The 20,714-nt window shown below is 41.5% G+C and overlaps 1 long non-coding RNA gene across 1 annotated transcript; it reads right to left on the bottom strand.

Annotated features, from left to right (window-relative positions):
- Positions 1–188: 188 nt before the first annotated feature.
- On the bottom strand, positions 189–19,069 carry LOC149474309 (uncharacterized). Its single transcript, XR_016308915.1, has 3 exons — positions 18,939–19,069; positions 5,348–5,458; positions 189–532 (listed from the first exon to the last, which is right to left on the bottom strand). It is a non-coding gene; the product is annotated as an uncharacterized LOC149474309 (long non-coding RNA).
- Positions 19,070–20,714: the final 1,645 nt, after the last annotated feature.

Raw genomic sequence — 20,714 nt, 5'->3', positions numbered from 1 at the left:
CCAGGCTCACTGCATTATGTCACAGAGAGGTTGCACAGCACTTACATACAGATTAAGTAACATGCATGTGCTAAATTAAGTACAAAGAACATAACCAACATAACCACTGCCCTTATACTGCAGAAATGATTAAAATGACCTAAAGGATGTTTTAAATAACTTGCAATAGACAGAGGAGAGACAGCTGCTTTTTTTGGAAGCTATTTTTTTTTGTAATGCACACTTTGAAATTGCAAGTTACAAATGGTGCATGCATGTACAATTGTACAATGATGCATCTTGTGGCTTTTCTGGAATGTCTTCTGCAGGAACTGTGATTGTCCAGGACCTCTTGGTTTCAGCTCCGCTGGTTGCACAGCTCAATCATAGTTTTCCACTCCCTTCTCTTATTATGTCATTATGCTCCTATATTTGCATAAGGGGCGCTGTACAGAACAGCGTGGCCATTTCTTCTTCTTCATCTTCTTCTTCTTCTAATGTCCTGTGTTCTCTGTTCTCATTTTTTGACAGCTGCATTTTAACCCCTTCATGCCTAAAGGTAAAACAAATCTTAATGCCTAAGCACAATTTTACAACGTTGACATGTGTTAGTAAAACCGTACATATCATCACAACTACTTTGTACATCCAGGTGAATTATACCTTGGGCTTTCATTTGGTGGTAAATGTTAAAGGATATCTCCTGATTATTTTTTTATTAACAAAGGAAAACTGGCCCATGATAGTAAAAAAAAAATTTTTTTTTTTAAATTTAGCTGTGTGTTTCTTGTTACTACTATAACCTACCACCAAAGAACAACCCAAAATACATTTTCCAGCTCTTGACGATTGCAGCGATACCATATATGTGTATGTTATTTGTTGTTTGTACCCATAGTACAGCCCAGAAACAATAGTGCACATTTTGGTTTTTGGTTTTTTTCACCTAAAACACGCTGACACTGATACCAATTTAAAAAAAAAAAAATTAAAAACCTAACCTTTGACCCTGACCTTTTGACCTTGACCTTTGACCCTGACCTTGACCCAAGCACTAACCCTGGCACCGAACTAGATCAAACCTTGATCTAGGTATTTTTTCTTTATTTTTTAATATTTATTTATTTTTTTATTTTTTAACAAACATTCTTTTTTTCTCTATGCAAGGAGCTAGAGAGATACAATGTATCTCTCTCATCCATTCATAGAGAGGACAAAAAACAAGGTGGTGGGCTATACAGTGACTGATCACTGTGCTAGCCAATCAAAAGCTTTCACAGCGATCAGGTGACCCGAAATCAGGAGTGCCAGGTCCTGATCGTTAGAATGGGAACCGGGGCTCTCAGTGACACCCAGGTCTTTGAGCTGGGAGCGCGCTGTGCGGCGCGCTCTCAGCACAAAGACAGGTACGCAAATATACGGTCCCACGGAAAAAAGCCCAGTTCTGTGAGGCCGCATATTTGTGTGACGTGGTTAATAAAACACCTAACAAATGGCTAATGAAAGAGCAGGCAGAGATGGATTACAGAACTGCCCTATTTTATGCCTGATTCCTGTCAAAGAATTCAAATAATTTGTATAGAGAACTTCCTGTGAGGGAATCACTTCCCTCATGCTAGCACCTTTCATCTTCAACTAATGCTGATGAACAGACTAAGCAAGGAGGCTTATGACAATATGAAATATGAATAATACAATAGGTTTCACAGATTATTAAGTAGACCTAAATTCACTTACAATGTCAGCGTGTTTGCATGAAAGAAGATACATTAGTTCTGCGTAAACATTCTCTGATACCACTGGAACTCCCTACACCTGCAACACAGTCATGGCATAGTCTAATCATTGACTTATTACACCACAATAGATATAATGAAGGGCTGGTGGGAAAATCACCAAATTGACTAGAATACATCTGCTGAAGGAAAAGCTGAGACTAAAAGAGTTAAAGACACCAGTACTGCTCCAATTTTATCCTCAATGACATCCCATATCTATTAAAAAAAATGCTAAGCAAAGCAACATCAAAAGTACAGCACAGATGAATGTGTATGCTAGGCCTAATTGTACTGAGGCCAGTTAACTGGCAAATTGGGTGTGTTTCTCAGTTGCTTATATTTTATTTATTCATGTTTACAGGTTATGACAGTATTATGCAGTAACAGATGGGCACATGCAGTCCCGTGATACGTCTGTAGTAAAGTGCCGCAAACAGACTTTAGCATCAGGTGTATTGTGATGTCACCAGATGATGTGAGTACAGACAGACTTTGGCACCAGGCGCCCTGTGATGTCATCAGATGGCGCCAGTGCAGGCAGGCTTTGGCATCAGGTGCACTGTGATGTCACCAGATGGCGCCAGTGCAGGCAGGCTTTGGCATCAGGTGCACTGTGATGTCACCAGATGGCGCCAGTGCAGGCAGGCTTTGGCACCAGGTGCACTGTGATGTCACCAGATGGTGCCAGTGCAGGCAGACTTTGGCACCAGGCGCACTGTGATGTCACCACATGACGCCAGTGCAGGCAGACTTTGGCACCAGGCGCACTGTGATATCACCACATGACGCCAGTGCAGGCAGACTTTGGCACCAGGCGCACTGTGATGTCACCACATGACGCCAGTGCAGGCAGACTTTGGCACCAGGCGCACTGTGATGTCACCAGATGACGGGAGTACAGACAGACTTTAACATTAGGTGTATTACTTGTTCTTTCCACTTTGACAGGATGTACCATTCTGCTGGTGCTTTCTTGCTGCAATTCAGTAGAATGTTCAGTGCTTGGCACCATGTTAAAAATCACTCTTTTTTAACAAGGATCCTTTCATCCTGTGAGGTGGCTAATGAACAGTTACTTTCTACTGGCTTATGCAGGCCATAGATGGGTCGAAAATCGGCCGACTTTTCGGCCGAAAATAAAATCGGCCGATTTTCAGATCGTTAGTGGGTTAATTGTTCGGCCGTTTTTCGGTATTTTGGCAGATTTTTTTTATCGGTAAAGTTGGAAAAAGATCGGCCGATTTTGCCGATCGGCCGATTTTCGCGGCAATTATGGGCAAATCGGCTGATCTTTTTACCGATAAAAAATATGCGCATGAGCAGTGACCTGCAAGAGGAAGACAAAAAGAAGAAGAAAAATAAGAAGAGGATGAGGAAGAAGAAGGAGAAGAGGATGAAGAAGAGGATGAAGAAGAAGAAGAAGAGGATGAAGAAGAAGAAGAGGATGAAGAAGAAGAAGGGGATGAAGAAGAAGAAGAGGATGAAGAAGAAGAGGATGAAGAAGAAGAAGAGGATGAAGAAGAGGATGAAGAAGAAGAAGCAGAGGATGAAGAAGAAGAGGATGATGAAGAAGAAGAGGATGATGAAGAAGAGGAGGAAGAAGAGGATGAAGAAAAGGAGGAAGAAGAGGATGAAGAAGAGGATGATGAAGAAGAAGAGGATGAAGAAGAAGAGGAAGAGGATGAAGAAGAGGAAGAAGAAGAGGAAGAAGAAGAAGAGGATGAAGAAGAAGAGGAAGAAGAAGAGGATGAAGAAGAAGAGGAAGAAGAAGAGGATGAAGAAGATGAAGAAGAAGAAGAGGAGGAAGAGGAAGAAGAGGATAAAGAAGAAGAAGAATTCCAGTCTGGCAAAAAGTGTCCCTGCAGAGAGCTCCGCTATTTCTTTGACAGTACTTTGACATTTATAGCGGTTGCAACAATGTATCTATTTGTTTCCAAATAAAACATCTGTATCCGAAATGGATACAAATAGATATATTGTTGTAGCCGTTATAAATGTCAAAGCACTGTCAAAGAAATAGCGGAGCTCTCTGCAGGGACACTTTTTGCCGGCTGTAGACGGGATGAAAATTGGCCGATTTTTTTACCATTCCTGGTAACGTCGGCCGCTTGAACGACCGATTTTTCGTTTTTTTAAAGAACAATCTGCCATTTTTCTCCCCATCTATGGCCTGCATTATACTCTGAACATGAATATAACTGCAAGGTCTTCCTGCAGTTCTCATTAGTCATACTCAGAATCTGAAAGGCCTCCTCACTAACGTACACTTTTTTGACATTTTGGCAGTGGCTGTACTGGTACCTGATGACACTGGTACTGGTTCTGTTTTGGTAATAAGGATGCTGTTAGTGGTGTTCTGGAAATTTTATGGATAGACAACTCCTATCCTTATATTGATTAATGGTTCCAAATTCGTAATAATTACTGCAGTAGGGACCAGACACAAAAAGATACACTCAGCATCTTTCTAAATAGCTGATCTATTTATTTGGAGCAATTGAAAGTCTTTTATACACATGATTACGTAGGTATCACATTACAATTGGACTTTTATGGTAACAAGGGGCATAAGGCAGGCTAATTTCTCATCAGGATTCGAAAGAATGCACACATATAATGAAAACATTATTAGCTTTGTGTGCCCAATGAGTGCAGTGAACAATAATTATAATACAATACATACAAAATAGAATACAATTTTACACAGAATTTACAATTACCTGTACACTGGCTTACACTGACTCTGGTGACACTGGCACTTATGTGCCCAGTGATCAGAACACTATTGTTGGCTTACATTGGCACTGGGGTAGCTAGTAATCTGGACACTGTTGCTGGGTTAGTATCTCTCTAGTGACACTGTACTGGCGTGGTGGTAATCAGAACACTATTGTTGGCTGCACTGTTCTGGCAACACTGGCACTGGTGTAGTGGTGATCAGGAACACTGCTGCTGGCTCCACTGGTCTAGTTACTCTGGGCCTGGTTTGACTATTGATCAGGAACACTGTTGCTGGCTAGCACTGATCTGGTTACACTGTACTGGTGTGGTTAGCATTTAGGGTACTGTGGCTGGATATGGTGCACCTTAGAAAATGCTACTGACAATCACATATCAAAAACTCTGTTTTCTCTCACAGCCAATCAGTGCCTTTGTTTACGTTTGTGATTGGTCACAGCAATCGCTTGGTACAGGGCCAATTTAATTGACTCTGTACTCTGCTTAGTGATCTACTGTGTTCAGTAGACACGGCAATCACTGTGCATGCTCATGCAAGTGCTAGAGGGTGCACATGAACACATCAAAGGGGAGGCCATTTTAAAATGTCCCCCCTGCTTCAGAAAGTACCCACCCATCTACCTTTTACAATGACCAAATGCCAAGGTTTTAAAGTTAAATACATTTATCCCAACAGTTCCTAAGAAACGTCCAATTATATATAGTAATATGCAGATGGCCACTTAAGGGACCATTTAAAAATCTGCTTGAAATACAATAATATTATTATGAAACAGAAAATAACATTTGAAAATAACTACAAAAGTGACATGTTACCATATTACCTCTTTATATACAATCAGTGTAATCACCTGAATTTGAATTTGAAGTATCAGCCTCTTGTAGTCCCTGTACAGCATGGGTATCCATATGTTTCAGTATGAGGACCACATCGTACTGTATAATTTACAAATATTTGTAGCCTGAAAAAAAATCAGTTTTTATAAATTAATGAATAAAATTTTAATTAATGAATACATTTTATGTGGAGGTTTTTTTGCAATCAGCATGATATGATTCAGAACGTCAGCAAAACAAAGCAAATAAATTCCAAATAAACTTAAGCTGATCTTTACACCTTATATCAGGGTTCCTATCAGAGTCCTCCTTACATCAGAGTCCCAATCAAAATCCATCTTTAAATCTGAGTCACCCCTTATATCAGAGTCTCCATTGGAACCACCTCTTACATTACAGTCCCAATCAGACTTCTCCCCTTACATCAGAGTCTTCATCAGATTTCCCCCTTACATCAGGGTCCCCATCAGCACCCCCTACCCTCTTACATTTGACTTCCCCCTACTTCAGAGTCTCTACCAGAGCCCCCTTACAAAAGAGTCCCTCCTATATCAGGGTCCCTGTCAGATTCCCTTACATCAGGGTCCTCATTAGAGGCCCTCTTAGTTTAGAGCCCCCCGTAAATCTGAGTCTCCATCAGATTAACCTTTTATATGAGAGTTCTCATCAAAGTAATCACTTATATCTGAATCCCCTCTTACACCAGAATCCCCGGCCAGACTCCCCCCTTACACTTGAGCCCCATCAGAGTGCCCCCTTACATCAGATTACCCATCGAAGTCCCCCTTTACATCAGAGTTCCTCCCCTCATCAGAGTCTATATCAGAGTCCCCATCAGAGTTCTCCTTACATCAGAGTCCCCATCAAAGTTCCTCATTACATAAGAGTCCCCCTTGCATCAGAATCTCCATCACAGTCCCTCCTTTCATCACAGTCCCCATCAGAGTCCACCCATATTCACACATGTCTTCCTGTGAATCCTGGTGCAAGCACGTAATTGGCTGTTAGAATTTGGTCCTTTTAGACCATTAATGGTACTGTATGTAGTGCTATCCTTGTGAGAGCCGCTATGTAGTGGGTATATTTTTACCTCTCTCTGCACAGCCAGGCAAAATATATTTCTCACACAAACTTGCATCCAAAGACAATGACCAGTCCATGGACTTGGTTTTCTTGTTTTATTAGGGGAAATCAACTTGGATAGGGAAATAGGGATTATGGGATGCCGAGTTTGGCTTGAATCAATGAAAGGAGGGCACTTCCATTCTATGTTCAATGGCAGATCCTAGACTGTTCTTTTCCTGCAAGCGTTGCGGATCAGTAGCAGCTGCCCATTATGGGCAAGGAACTAGCAGGCCCTCAAAAATCAGCTTTGCTCCTTGTAGCTGCATGCAGAGATGTCTTCTCTCCCCTGTAGAGCTGCTCCCAGCTCCACAGGCTGCAGACACTACCAGCCCTCCTGGCCTCTCGGAAGATCTCCTGGGACAAGGATGAAGGACTGAGCCCAGCGATGTCCTTAGAAAGCTTGCTATTTGTGGCAGTCTTTCCCCTTGTAGATCCCAAAGAGTGCTGATGTACCCACACTGTCCTCCTTGCTCCCTGCTGCTACAGGTCTTGATCCCATTCATGCCTCACTGCTGAATGTATGCTCCTGAGCCAGCCCCAGCCTAGCCTGGAGGCTGACTCCCCCCCTGGGGACCCCTCCTAGACTCTGACAGTCTCCTCAGCACTCCATCTTCCATCCAACTCCCCTATCAGCTTGACTCTCCCATATTTATGGGCCAGCCCACCACTCTACCAGGGCCTTCAAACCCAGGATTAGCCGAACTCCCATGTATGTCTCCACCCCTTCTGGTTTACTGACTTCTGGAAGGTTCCATGGTCCTCCAGAGTCAGGAGGAGGCGATAGAGTCACAACCTGTTGAATCTTCCAGCTGACCTGCAATGTCCCAACCTCCATCACAGACTTACACAATTATCATGAGTCATACACTATTATTTTACCTATAATTCGCTACACCACATGTACATTGACATCAGAGTAGAAGGAACCTGTGCTAGAGATCAGAGGGGGGGGGGGGGCAGTTGTGGATGCTAGGGAGAAACAAAGACTATAGGCTGAACTTTATACCTGTGTGAGAGCTGTGTGAGATGCCACTGACCCTGGCTGTGGGCAGGATTAAATCTAGCTGGCTGGCTTTAGCACATGTAGTTTACAGAACCCTGTTAGCTCAGTTTAGTATAGTTCAGCTAAGGAGAAGAAAAAACAGCAAAATGAGCCAATTAGCTGTGCTTTGGTGGTCATGTACTAACAACCTACTGATGGAAGGGGAGAGCAGAATGACATAGAAAAGTGCTAATTAGCCAACTGTTTCTCCTTTCACTGTCCAATAACAGTCTTGGGGAGGAAGAAGACCTGTAAGTGTTATTTATCTGCAGCAAAGAAAAATCAACTCTCCCGCCCTGCCAGACAGAGCTGTGCTATGTGCAGAACTGTGTAAATCTCAGGACTGGGTGGATAGAAATACAAATCCTTTGGCAAGTAATACAACCAATATAATTCACCTGTGTATTTAGCTGTTTGCCTGAAATTCAGCTCCAATACACTGTGGTTTCCCTGCAACATAAATGTGATACAGATGAGCAATAGTGTAAACAATCCCTGCTTTGCAGTTCAATTTACTCTGTATATGCACTTTAATGACTCCCTTATACCAGCAAAAAGAACAGGTCATCTAGGGCTCCAGTACTCCATCTATGTCCAAAGGCTGATTATCCCAAGAGTAATGTCTTCAAATCCAAAGTTGTGTTTATTATTTCCTTGCATTATAAAGCCATGTTCTCACTAGGCCTTGTAACAATGATAGAGAGCCTGGTCAATATTCTCATAATGATCTTATTCAGCTTTTGTAGTTTCCCTTTTCTTGGGCCTACCCTTAGAAACTTATTAAAGAGTATTAAATGAGAAGAAAGCCTGCGGACGGCCATTATAACACTATTGACCTGGAGTTATTTGGCAGGTGTACATTAACAATGTTTTTAGACCTGAAATGTGCTGAAGACAAATACATTCTGCTAGTTCTAAAATGATATCTTATATACGTCTTCCTGTAAGCCCTGCCAAGTATGTCTGCTGACCGAGTCCCAAAAAGAAATCGACTCTCTAGCAGCACAAATCACCTTTGTCTCTCTTTTAGTATCCTGGTCACATACTTCACAGTTAAACTCTCCAGTAGTTCTTTGTCATGGGGAAAATTTGATGGAAAATGATATTTCCAGACCTCATTAAAGGTGGCCTCCATTTTTACGTTTATACCAGGTTGCTTTATAGAGCTAATTTATTGTCGTATCATGCCAGGGACTGCAGTGTTCTTATTTGAGGTCCAGTGGGAGTTGTTTAAAATGTATATGCCTTTGTGGCTGCAGTTACTCCCGCTGTAATGTCTTTCTCCCACAGCCAAAGTTTTGAGAAAGCCATCAAACAAAGCTTAAATAATGAATCAAACACGGGTGTCAACTGCTCTGTTCAAGTCATTTGGGAAACTGCACTTTGCACATTGCTTGATGCCTTGCCATAGTGAATAAGCTTATTACTGGCTTAAAGCAACCTTTGCCTTTGCCAAAATTTGCAGATATGACTGTAATAGAAGAGAGTAAATACCTACCTCTCCTGCTGCTCATGCTACTGAACACAGATCTGTTAAAGAGAAATCTACTTCTGAAATCATCTGAGAAAACAACATATAGAAGTGTCAATCTCCATATGTCCCCCATTACACGTAGTGGTTCCTCCCTACAAGCTCCATGTTTCTACAGGAGTGATGTAAAAGTCAGTAGGAGGAATTATTGAGTGCGTTGGGGGACATAGGAGATTGAAACACCAAGAAGAGTTGGTTTTTCAGTTGACAAGGAAGAATTCCCTTCAATAAAATGGAATTTGGCAGCATGGTAGAGATAAGTGGTTACTGTGACGGGCGCGACGTCAGACCCCCAGACCTTCTCACCAACTTGTGACCGAAGGACTAGCCAATCTAAAACCATGCTGTCACGTGCATAACAATGCCACACTCAGCTGCACCCTGCACAAAGATTTTCCAGCTCACTGGACCACAATCTATGTGCCGCAGCCTGAGAGCGATTGTTACTGGGTCAGGTTAATTACGCAATTAACCCTTCACACTTCCACCGCCGCCTTTTTGTATGGAGAAGGAGGAAACTCGCCAGTCTTAGCTGTAACACTATGATGTTTGAATAAGTGTCTGTATACACACTGTCACCGCAGGCAGATATATGCAGAAGTTTAAAACACACAGTAGCGTTCTTCAGAGACAGGGATTCTTAGTTTGCATTAAAGAGCTTTAGAAACAGTCCAACACTTTTCAGAAAATAGGATTTATTACTAAAAAGGTCAAAATGGTACAATAAAAATATTTACAGAAAAAGATGTAGCCAATATATATATATATATATATATATATATATATATATATACAGAGAGCAGTAACACAACAGAGAAATAACAGAAAGAAGTTTAGAGAGGTAGAGTACTTGCCAGAAGTCCTGGTTTAAGCAGCGTTCAAGTGTCCGAACAAAAGGGTGCCTTTTCTCCCAAAGTTGGTTCCTGATGTTAAAAGGAAGATCTCTTCATCTTACCTGCCAGCCTCTTTTCTAGTCCACCAGCAGGGGGTGTCTACTGAAGCCAAGGGCCAATCGCCTCATTTGGGGAGGGGGGTTTAGGCGGAGACCCAGGCTAGAACCAAATCCCTCCTAAGTTATACCCTGGTCAATAACCTTCCATAGGTACATGTAGCATCCTATCCACTGGTAGGATAATATGCAGAATGATATTCTGAATGTCCAGACACCAAATATGACATATTTGCTTGGGACAGTTAAGGAGATATCGCTTTCTGCTCTCGGGTAGACGTAATCTAGGGATGTAAGGTATCAGGTGACTCGCATTCAACTGACCTTTCTGAATATATGTTTTGTTTCATTGTATGTATTTCCTGTGAGAAGTTATGAAATTGTGTAAAAAAGTGGTTTCCAAATGAGATGTATGTTTTACTGCTATTCCGGAATGCTTTCAAGTCCAATCACTGGCAGGTTTATAGCTTTATGAGCAGCTCAGAGCAAGAGTTGGACAGACACCATGGCATCAGCTAATTGAGTTTACAACCATGAAGGGTATCCAGCTGTGTCCTGTGCACTCCTGAACTCAGCCAAAGCAGACCACATGCCATTAAACAGGAAGGGAGGGGGGACTGATTTGGAGTGAGAATGACACAAGATGGAGGATCTTTAGCAACATGGATGTCCATATCTGTACGTACAATTGCTACAGTTACTTTTCCAGACAATTTTTGGAGGATAATTTGATTTTACAGAAGTGGTTCTAAAGACAAAAGGTTTTGAAAATATGTGGAAGAATGCTGAACTGTAGCACACTCCTGAATTCTGCACTCTGTATGCAGCGTACCCCTGAACTCTGCACTATGTATATAGCACACCCCCAAACTCTGCACATGGTGCACCCCTGAACTCTGCATTCTTCGAATTCTTCCCCCTTTTTTTTTTAAAACAAACTTTATTGAGACGTCACAAAGAAATCTCATAAAGTTCAATTGCTGGCCACATGGTGCAAGGCAGTGGATTGCCTCTTACCATCTTGCACTGGTAAAAAGTACTGCATGCAGTGCTTTTTTCAGCACATTGTGCCTGCACAACACAGTGCAGTGAACTGGCCACACATAGGTGACAAGGCATTTTGCCTTGTCCATGAGCTGGGACTGCGCTGGAACAGCCACCCAACATAGTCCCACCGCATCTGGTGTAATTATACCCTCAGATAGGTAGATGTCTTTATTCAATATTTATTTCATTTGTTTTTCAAAATGAAAATAAGAACATCTGACAATATAAAACTCTTAATGAGTATTGCACGCTCATTATCAGATAAAACTTCCAGCTTTTCATTTCTGTATGCCAGTTTTCAGTGTACTTTTTGGCTGTTTTACAGCTATTATTTCTTTTAGCTGTGGTCTAATTACTATTGGACCCTTTTAGCTGCTTTAAAAAAAACTATGCCCCCTAGCAACCAAACAACGTGGAAACTCAAAATCCTGTTTCACATGCAGTGTTGTTTGTTTGACTGAGTAATTTTGTCCTCTCTCTGTAGCTAGGGGTTGCTCTGTATAGCTAGTCTCACCTTCTTTTCAGCGTGCTTTGAGCAAATATAACCACTTGCCCTCCGGAAGGTTTGACCCCCTTCCTGACCAGGCCATTTTTTGCTATTCGGCTCTGCAATACTTTAACTGACAATTGTGTGGTCATGCAATATTGTAACCAAATTAAATTTCTATAATTTTTTCATACATGTAGAGCTTTCTTTTGGTAGTATTTAATTACCACTGGGCTTTTAATTTTTATTACATAAAAAAAAACTGCAATAATTTTGAAAAAAAATCCAATATTTTTTTACTTTTAAAGATAACACATATTCAGTAAAAACTATTTAAAAATCAAATTTCATCATAAATTTAGACCAAAATGTATTCTTCTACATATTTTTGGTAAAAAAAAAATCCCAATAAGCATATAATAATAGGTTTGCGTCAAAGTTATAGCACCTTCAAATTATGTTATACTGGAATTTTTCTTTCTTTTTTTTTTATACTAGTAATGGTGGTGATCAGCGATGTATAGCGGGACTGTGATAGTACAGCGTGTAATCTGACACTGACACTTTGTGGGAACTGACTAACTGACACTGACATCACCAGGGACACTACTACAGTGATCACTGCTAATAATATACATTGACATTGTACTAATGACACTGGCTGGGAAAGAGTTAACACCTAGGGGCAATCAAAGGGCTGTGTGCCTACCAATGCTTGGGGTGTTTACTGTGTGCTGATTTTACTAAGGAATGTGCCATTTTTTGTTCCCTGCTTTGCAACCCCGCTGTCAGGACAGAGCTCTGTCAGGAGAAAAGACGAGGAAGCCCTGGCAAATGTGCCAATACTCAATATGGCCACACCAATTCACGCACGCTTATGCATACGCATAAGCGGGCGGCACACAATCATGTATTCCTGTGCGTGAAAGTGCACCGGCACACGCAGGGCACGATAACTACTGATGCTCAGTGGCCTTTATAAGGACTGCAGCTCTGCTCAATGATTGCTGGATTATCGTCAGCCCCCTTTTCCTGTGTTCCTGTGTATACTGCTGATTACCTGTTACCGACCCGGCTTGACCCTGAACTTGCTTTGGCTCTCTTCCTGGCTCTCTACTCCAGGCTTGATCCTGACCTTGCTCCTGTCTGCTGCTCTGTGTACGACCCCAGCTTGATCCTGACCCTGCTCCTGTCTGCTGCTCTGTGTATGACCTCGGCTTGATCCTGACCTTGTTCCTGAATGCTGCTCTGTGTATGATCCCGGCTTGATCCTAACCCTGCTCCTGTCTGCTGCTCTGTGTATGACCCCGGCTTGATCCTGACCTTGCTCCTGTCTGCTGTTCTGCATTGACCCTGGCTCTGGCTACTGACTACTCTACTCATCCTCCGGGATTCACGTGTCCTCTGGAGAAACTCCTCCTGCATCTGGAGCACCCACGGATTCTGTCTCATCAGACATTCACCAAGCAGCAACACCCCTGGCAACCCAAGCTTCTTTGGGTACTGCACCTCCTGTTTCCACCTCCAGAGGCACACTGCACTTAGCCATAATGAGAGCCCTCTCTCTATTTCAGCCTCCGGTCAAGTATGTGACAAGCTCTGTGTTGTTTACAATCACAGAGCTTTGTCCTGTCATCCACTTCACCGATTGGAATCAATTATTGGCTAGGACACGCTGATTGGCTTGTGCTATAACCAATCACAGCACAGCCACGGTGGCAGACATATACACTCCCCCTACCCAAAAGAGCTGGTTCACATATCAGATGCGTGATCCAGCATAGAGAGGCCACCTTGCCTCTGTACTTCTAAGTGAGGCAGTCAGCAAGCAGATAATTGCTGGAGCTAGATATTCTATGATTTTTTTGACCTATCTGATGTTCATCTATGAAGATCTGCACAAGTTTTGGATTAAAGCCTTCTACAATCTACAAGATGTCATTTGGATCAAGTCACTGGGGAAAATTTACTAAATCTGGAGCACATAGAATGTAGTGCACTGGTGCATATTAACCAATCAGCTTCTATTTTTTTTATTGTCAAAGCTTAATGTAACAAACTGAAGTTAGAATCTGATTGGTTACTATGCACAGCTGCAGCAGATTCTGTCTGCTCCAGTTTTAGTAAATTTCCCCCACTGTTTGCTAATTACAGGTATCTTGCCACATCTGGTTCAGTTATAGAGAACACACTGACTTCAGTGCTTAGATTAGACAGGCAGAACACTCATTATACAGCATAATTTTACAAAGAGTGCCTAAAACCACCAGTCGTGCTTGATACATCACATAGGTCTTTCTATAGTGCAAAAGAATTACTTCCTGAAACACGTGCTTTTGTGAAGCCCACTTATACTGTACATGTATTACAAAAACAGTGCCTGATTAGTGCCAACAAATCAATCTTCAAGCAAATTAGTGCTATTGGGGATCAATCTTATTTAATCTTCACTTCACATGTGTGTCATCCACTCCCCAATATGAATAGACTCACAAGATATAGAAACCCCTTAGACAAGTGGGTCAAATATCTTAGTGTTTAACCACTTCCAAACCCGGCCTATTGTAAAAAAAAAAGGATGAACAGGAACAGTGTTATCCTGGGTGGAGGTCATATGACCTCCTCCAGGCACGCTTCTGCTAAGCACCCTAGCAGCCGCGCTGCAGTTCAATCTGTCCCCCTCCCAGGAGCGGACTCACAACTCATGGGGCCCCTCTGTCCCCGCCCACACTTAAACCACACCCAAAAAAGCCTATGAAAGGTACCAGGGACATCTCATGGGGCCCCCTACTGACCCCGGGCCCTCGGGCGGTGGTCAGTCCGCCCCTGGCCCCTCCATTTCCACCAGACACAGTGGATGACAGATCCTTGTATCAGACTGTCCCTGGTATCATGTGATCGCTGTGAACAATCACAGCAATCACATGTCAGTTGTACACAATGAATGTCTTTCATTCATAGGCATTCATTGTGCACTATTGTAATGATCTCACTGATTGATCGCAGTGATCACATAGTACAGACAGGGCCAATTACAGCGCATCTGTTCCATGCAATATCTGTGACCAATCTGCTGTGGTACACACTAGCAAAGAACAGATGCCATTTTTTTTAAAAAATGATTACTTATAACAGTAATCAAAACTGTTATAAGCAGCCATAGTGTAAAAAAAATCCTGATCACCTCCCCAGATTAGTACCACTGTGGAAACACTTCACTGCTCTGGTCACAGTATGTGAAAAAAAAATTGAAAAAAAGAAAAGATTAAAAAGAAAGAAAAAAACTGAAAAAAAAATTGTTACATACTGTCACCAGTCAGTATCCCTGATCATTGCTTCACCAGTCATATGATAATGCTGTACTGTTCTGGTGACAGTATGTAAAAAGAAATTTGAAAAAAAATATTTCTTCGTTTTACAAAAAACTCTGACAAAAAATTACAACTTCATAAACCCCACCATGTCTTTTGCTGTTTACTGTCCAAAAAGGAGTCGTTTGGGAGGTATTTGTACTGTCCTGGCATTTTAGGGCCTCAAGAAATGAGATAAGCAATCAGTTCATCAGGACTGATTCATTTTCAAATATATAAACCATAGTTTGTAGACTCTATAACTTTCACACAGATTAAATAATATACACTGATACGGGCTATTTTTACCAAAGAAATGCAGTAAAATAGAGTTTGGCATACATTTATGAATAAAGATTATTTATTTGCAAAATGTTATAACAGAAACTAAGAAAAGGATTTTTTTTTGTATTTTTGAGCTCTGTCTGCCACAAAAAATGATAAAAATGTCATTTGGGTGCAGTGTTGCATGACTGAGTAATTAGCATTCAATGCGTGGCAGCACTGAAATCTGAAAATTGGCCTGGGCAGAAAGGGGGTAAAAGTGTCCAGTATTGAGGTGATTAATCATGCAGAGCCAATCAGTTCCCCTTCACTTATACTTCTCCTAGTTGCTCATCAGAATATAGAGGCAAAAGATAGAAAAGAATAATTGCCTAAAGCCATGTATTAATCCATAACAATAGTAAAAACATAGTACACTCACACAGTAAAGTGCCCAACCTGGAACCAGAAATAAAGACCCATATATGTTATGGACTGGCACTCCAACTGCAATCTAGCATTTCTCCCTCTATGTCCTAATGAGTAACAAGGAGGAGTATAAAGCATTCCATACATAATGCATTTTTTTTTCATTTAACCAGCAGGTTGAACAAAACAAAAAATGCCTTGATTCCGCCATCCACACATTCAAGGTGGAAGGGGGTAATCCCTCCTGCTGTGGTGGGGAGCCTTCCTCACCTTCAGAGTGCAATGATCATAGTTACATAGTTAGTCTGGCTGAAACAAGACAAAAGTCCATCCAGTTCAACCATTAAAAAAAAAAGTTATAATCCTATCATCACAGTTGATCAGTGTTGCTGGCTATAGCTGGTGGCACTGATCATTCAGGAAAAACCTGACTAGTTTAGGCAAATTAGACGATAGATAGACTTGTGTACAACCATCCTACCTATACTTGGATGGTCCCTGCTGAACCAGCTCAATTTTGATCCATGTATGTCCAATTTAAGTGAAGGTGAACTGAACGACTGTTCCAATCTGGGCTGGTAGAAGAAAACCATCTACACAACAGAAGCTTTTTAACTATTTTACTGAATCACTGCTAATGTACATGTATACATCCTTTCAGTCCTCCCATTGGTGATGGCACTTTCCTTAGCTGTAGACATGTAGAGAACAGCAAAGATGAGTGTCAAGGAGAAACCCAGAGTCCTACATCCCATGCCAAAGGGATGTGAGTAGTTCTAATAGTTCTGCACTTCTTGTTTGCCTCTTTCCTATGGGCAAGCTCCCCAAACCTAGAGCCTCAAAGATTTCATTTTTACACGCCTTGGCCCTTGCGCTGGTTCTCATGACCAACAACCAAAGAGACAGACTCCTGTCATATTATATATACAGGTCTGTTAGTTTTTCTGCCAGGCTTCAGAAGGAAGGTAAATGGCCTATACCTGTAACAGGAGCATTATTCAAATGTAATCAACAATGCATAGTTTGTTATTATCTACAGGCACCCTCTAGGGCAGTTTATTGGTAAAGGTGAACTAACCCTTATAGGGCTTGTTCACACTTGACTAAATTTCTAATTCTTACCAAATACTCCTATAACATTAGTATAGGCGTTAGACAGGCATTAATGAGCTTCAGTATGGGCATTAGACTGGCTTTTTATAAATGTTAAAAACGCTCCCCAAATGCCCTATGTGCAGTTTTGAAGCATTTTACAACCATTAAAACCACACCACAAGTTCCTATAAGAAACTGCAATGTTATTAACGTGCCACAACCACACCGCAAATGCATTTGGGGAGCGTTAAAAACGCCAATAAAATGCCTGCTTTCAATGCCAATGTGAGCCATCACTATAGTGGCCATCTTAGGAAGCTAAACCGGGCATGGATGTGCCCCTACCCTAGTATGTTCAATTTTGATGTTCAATCTCGAGTTGGGTCCTCTTTCAGATATGCAATGGTGCAGAATAACTGGGAACACAGGGCTGACCCCTTACAAGATTTGTAATGAAGAGGCAAAGACATAAGACAGACTGCAGGCAGCACAGTGTAAGTACATAAATAAAGGTCACCACAGGGATGCAGATTCCATTTCCAGAATGTCAGGTGTGGGAAATGTGGAGAAAACAGTGAGGGAGCATAGAAAGTGTGAAGAATGCTAATAGGGATAGAGGAATGAAATGCAATGTGCAGTTAGCTAAATCATTTACATTTTTTTCTTTAGGGCAGTGTGATAGTCTCTTGAGTGGCCAGTCACCAGGCTTGAACATTGTCACCTGACTAGGAGGGCAGAGTCATAAACTCTGACAAGTTCTAGAACACAGGTGTCAAACTGGCGGCCATCCAGCTGTTGCCAAACTACAAGTCCCATGTGACATTGCAAGATTGACAGTTACAAGCATGACTCCCAAAGGCATGATGGGACTTGTAGTTTTGCAACAGCTGGAGGGTCTCCAGTTTGACTCCCCTGCTCTAGAAGCTCTGACACCATCTTACACGGAGCTTACACAGGGTTAGGACTACAGAGCAATGGAGTGAGTATAAGAGGGTAAATGGAAAATTGCCCTTCAATGCAGTTTTTATATTACAATTCTGCTTTAGGATGAGTAACCTAATGTATATAGTCTATATAGGGACCCTGCCTTAAGCTGTAGTGTTGTTTTTGCGGCTAGGCTGTAACCAGCCTGAGCTTGTTTACATTTTTGGTTCTCAGTAGGTTTTTCCTAAACTTAGGGCATTGATTATTTCTGACTTCTGCTGTTGATGCTTCTCCAGCAATTAGAGTGAGGAGCAACAATGTATGAGCTATGAATATTTATTCACGCCAGCCAATCAGTGAGGGTTTTGTTCAGTAGTATGTGCTGAGGGAAGGCAATGACCGTTTAAAGCAGCTCCCTCCTCACTGGTCTACCGTTACACAGGCTATCCCCCCTTCAGTCTATTATGAATGCTGCTGCTAGACTCATACACCTTACCAACTGATCAGCGACTGCTGCCCCTCTCTGCCAATCCCTCCACTGGCTTCCACTAACCCAACGTATAAAATTCAAAATACTAACCACAGCTTACAAAGCCATCCACAACACTGCCCCTAGCTATATCACCAACCTCATTCACAGATACCGCCCAAATCGCCCACTCCACTCCTCCCATGATATCCTCCTCTCTAGCTCCCTCATCTCCTCCTCCCACGCTCGCCTCCAGGACTTCTCCAGAGCCCCTCCCATCCTCTGGAACTCCCTACCATAGCATGTCCGGTCAGCCCCCACCCTGTCTGCCTTTAGGCGATCTTTGAAAACTCACTTCTTCAGGGAAGCCTACCCCACCTCTACCTAAGAACTGTACTTGAATCACCTCCGCCAGATCATCCCCCGCAGTTATCACCTTTTGTATCACCTCCCCCTTCCTTTAGATTGTAAGCTCCACGAGCAGGGCCCTCCTATTCCTTCTGTACTGAAATGTATTGCAATTGTACTGTCTCCCTTATATTGTAAAGCGCTGCGCAAACTGTTGGCGCTATATAAATCCTGTATAATAATAATAATGCAAACTTTCCTGAGGATTCTTTCTCTCCTGAGCCTTACCCTAGCTGGGGGCCTGTGCATAAGGCACACTGGAATTTCAGCTGCCTTGCTGGACAGTATATCCATCTAGAGGGAGATGATAAGGAAGATGGCTGCCTGAATGGAACGTATTCAAAAAAGTGCTCTATGTTGAAGAGTGTTCTGACTCAACTACCAGGCCATAAACTTTATCTCCGCGATGTATACAGCTATACCACGTGGCGTTGAATTTAATCCTTGCATCGGGTCAAATAGTTTAACTTAATGAATAAACTCACATGTTGAGGAAGTCAGATGAGGAAACCCATTTGAATGTTCCGTTTAATGGAGAATAATCTTAGGTAGAATAACGTTAATGTTGTAACCTCATGGAAAGATGCATTTGGTAAGACAGGATACAGCGGAATGATTACAGAGAGAGGCAGGGGGGAGGAGTATACACAAGTACAGTGAGAGAAAGAGCTCAGCTTAGACAGAAGGAGACAGCTTAAAGACACAGAGCAATGATAAACAAGTGATGGTCACAGAGAAATAATAATAAATCAAATAGTGTAACACAATAAAGAGTGTCTAGGAAAGAACTGGGTGAGCAATCAAGACAGGTCTTATCTTGATTTCTCACACAGATGCTACTGGTTAGTAACTTCTAATACAGCTGTTAGTTTACCTACATAGATATACACTGGAAAGCCCTATTTTGAGCTGTTTTTTTTTTTCTTTTAAAGTAAACCAATTAATGAATTTGGACTCTTAGCATTTTGTCTTGCTCTCCTTCCATTGGTGAATGTTTTTTTCTGGTAACTTGCTGGGTACCTACAGAAGGGTAGTCCTGTTTGTTTTGAGAAGCCTAGCCAAACCCAGTGAGCTCTCCAAATGATTTTTGTCTATGACATTTAGAAGTAATAATAATATGCAGCTGAATATACCGTATATCTTCCTGCTGCAGCCACAGGTTTGGCTCAGCCGAACATATCTAATGTGTTTGGACCAAACCAAGAGCTCATCCCTAGTCACCATCAGCAAATCTGCCCTGAAAAATGCCATGACATCATGGAGTGCATGTAGACTGGAAGTGGCTGCAATGAGGCTGCAGAAGGCACTGAGGTGCAACCAAAAATGCAAGGTCAAAAACAAGTATTTTATGCCTGTAAAATGTGATAATTGTTTATGATACCCAATGATTTAGCAAACTATAATTTCACTCAGTCATAGATTATCTACATTAAGCAACCAGAATTTTGAGGCTATTATGACTTTAATGTGTCTTGCCATTGGCAGCACTGAATGCAGGGATGTCCCCAACAAGGTATAAAAACAAAACCTTGCATGACTTAATTTTTGTTGTTTCCTAAATGACCCTAATACAGTGAAAACATGATCTCTCTGTTGCAGTAGAACTGATGCTTTCAATCAGTGAGATACAATAACTGTTGGTCTGTGAATTAGACATGAATAGTTTTAAAGTTATCTGCTGATTATCATGGCGAAGAGGCTCGTTTTATCCCAGCTATGTCTTTGATCACTGATTAAAGCCCCTGTGTACCTCAAACCATTAAACCCTTTGTTCCTTCCAGAAATCCTGTGATGCACAATAATTAAATTTTTATTACCTACATAAACCTGGTTTGAAAAATGCCTAGTTAAAGTACAATTCAAATAGTTTTATGTTTTGAATTTAACACTTTAGTACTATAATTCTTATTTTATATTTTCATGCACCCATAACATGATAATATTCTAAAATTATTTTTAAAAAAACAGGTAAAATGGAAGGGCTGTCATTTTATCACTAATTTTCCATATCAGTTGAATTTAAGCTGATTACAGTTTTTTTTTTCGTTTTTTTTTATCATTGCAACGTTGATCCCTACCCATGAGAATAAATAGATTGAAACTGAGCTTACCTATCAGGGATGGCCTAATCCAACTGAAGTCCAGTCAGATATAAAAAATTTAAATGAATGCAGCTCTGTATTCATTAAATATATCTTTTTTTAAATACAGCTGGTGCAAGTACTTGAATTTGGGCATCAGCATCCTGAAATCCCCTAAAG

This window comes from Staurois parvus, unplaced genomic scaffold (genome assembly GCF_062004578.1).
Source record: "Staurois parvus isolate SC_StPar_1 unplaced genomic scaffold, SC_StPar_1.0 ptg000006l, whole genome shotgun sequence".
Lineage (NCBI taxonomy): Eukaryota > Metazoa > Chordata > Amphibia > Anura > Ranidae > Staurois > Staurois parvus.
Note: the sequence above shows the minus strand (reverse complement) of the source record. Positions and strands in the feature narration are given on the sequence as shown.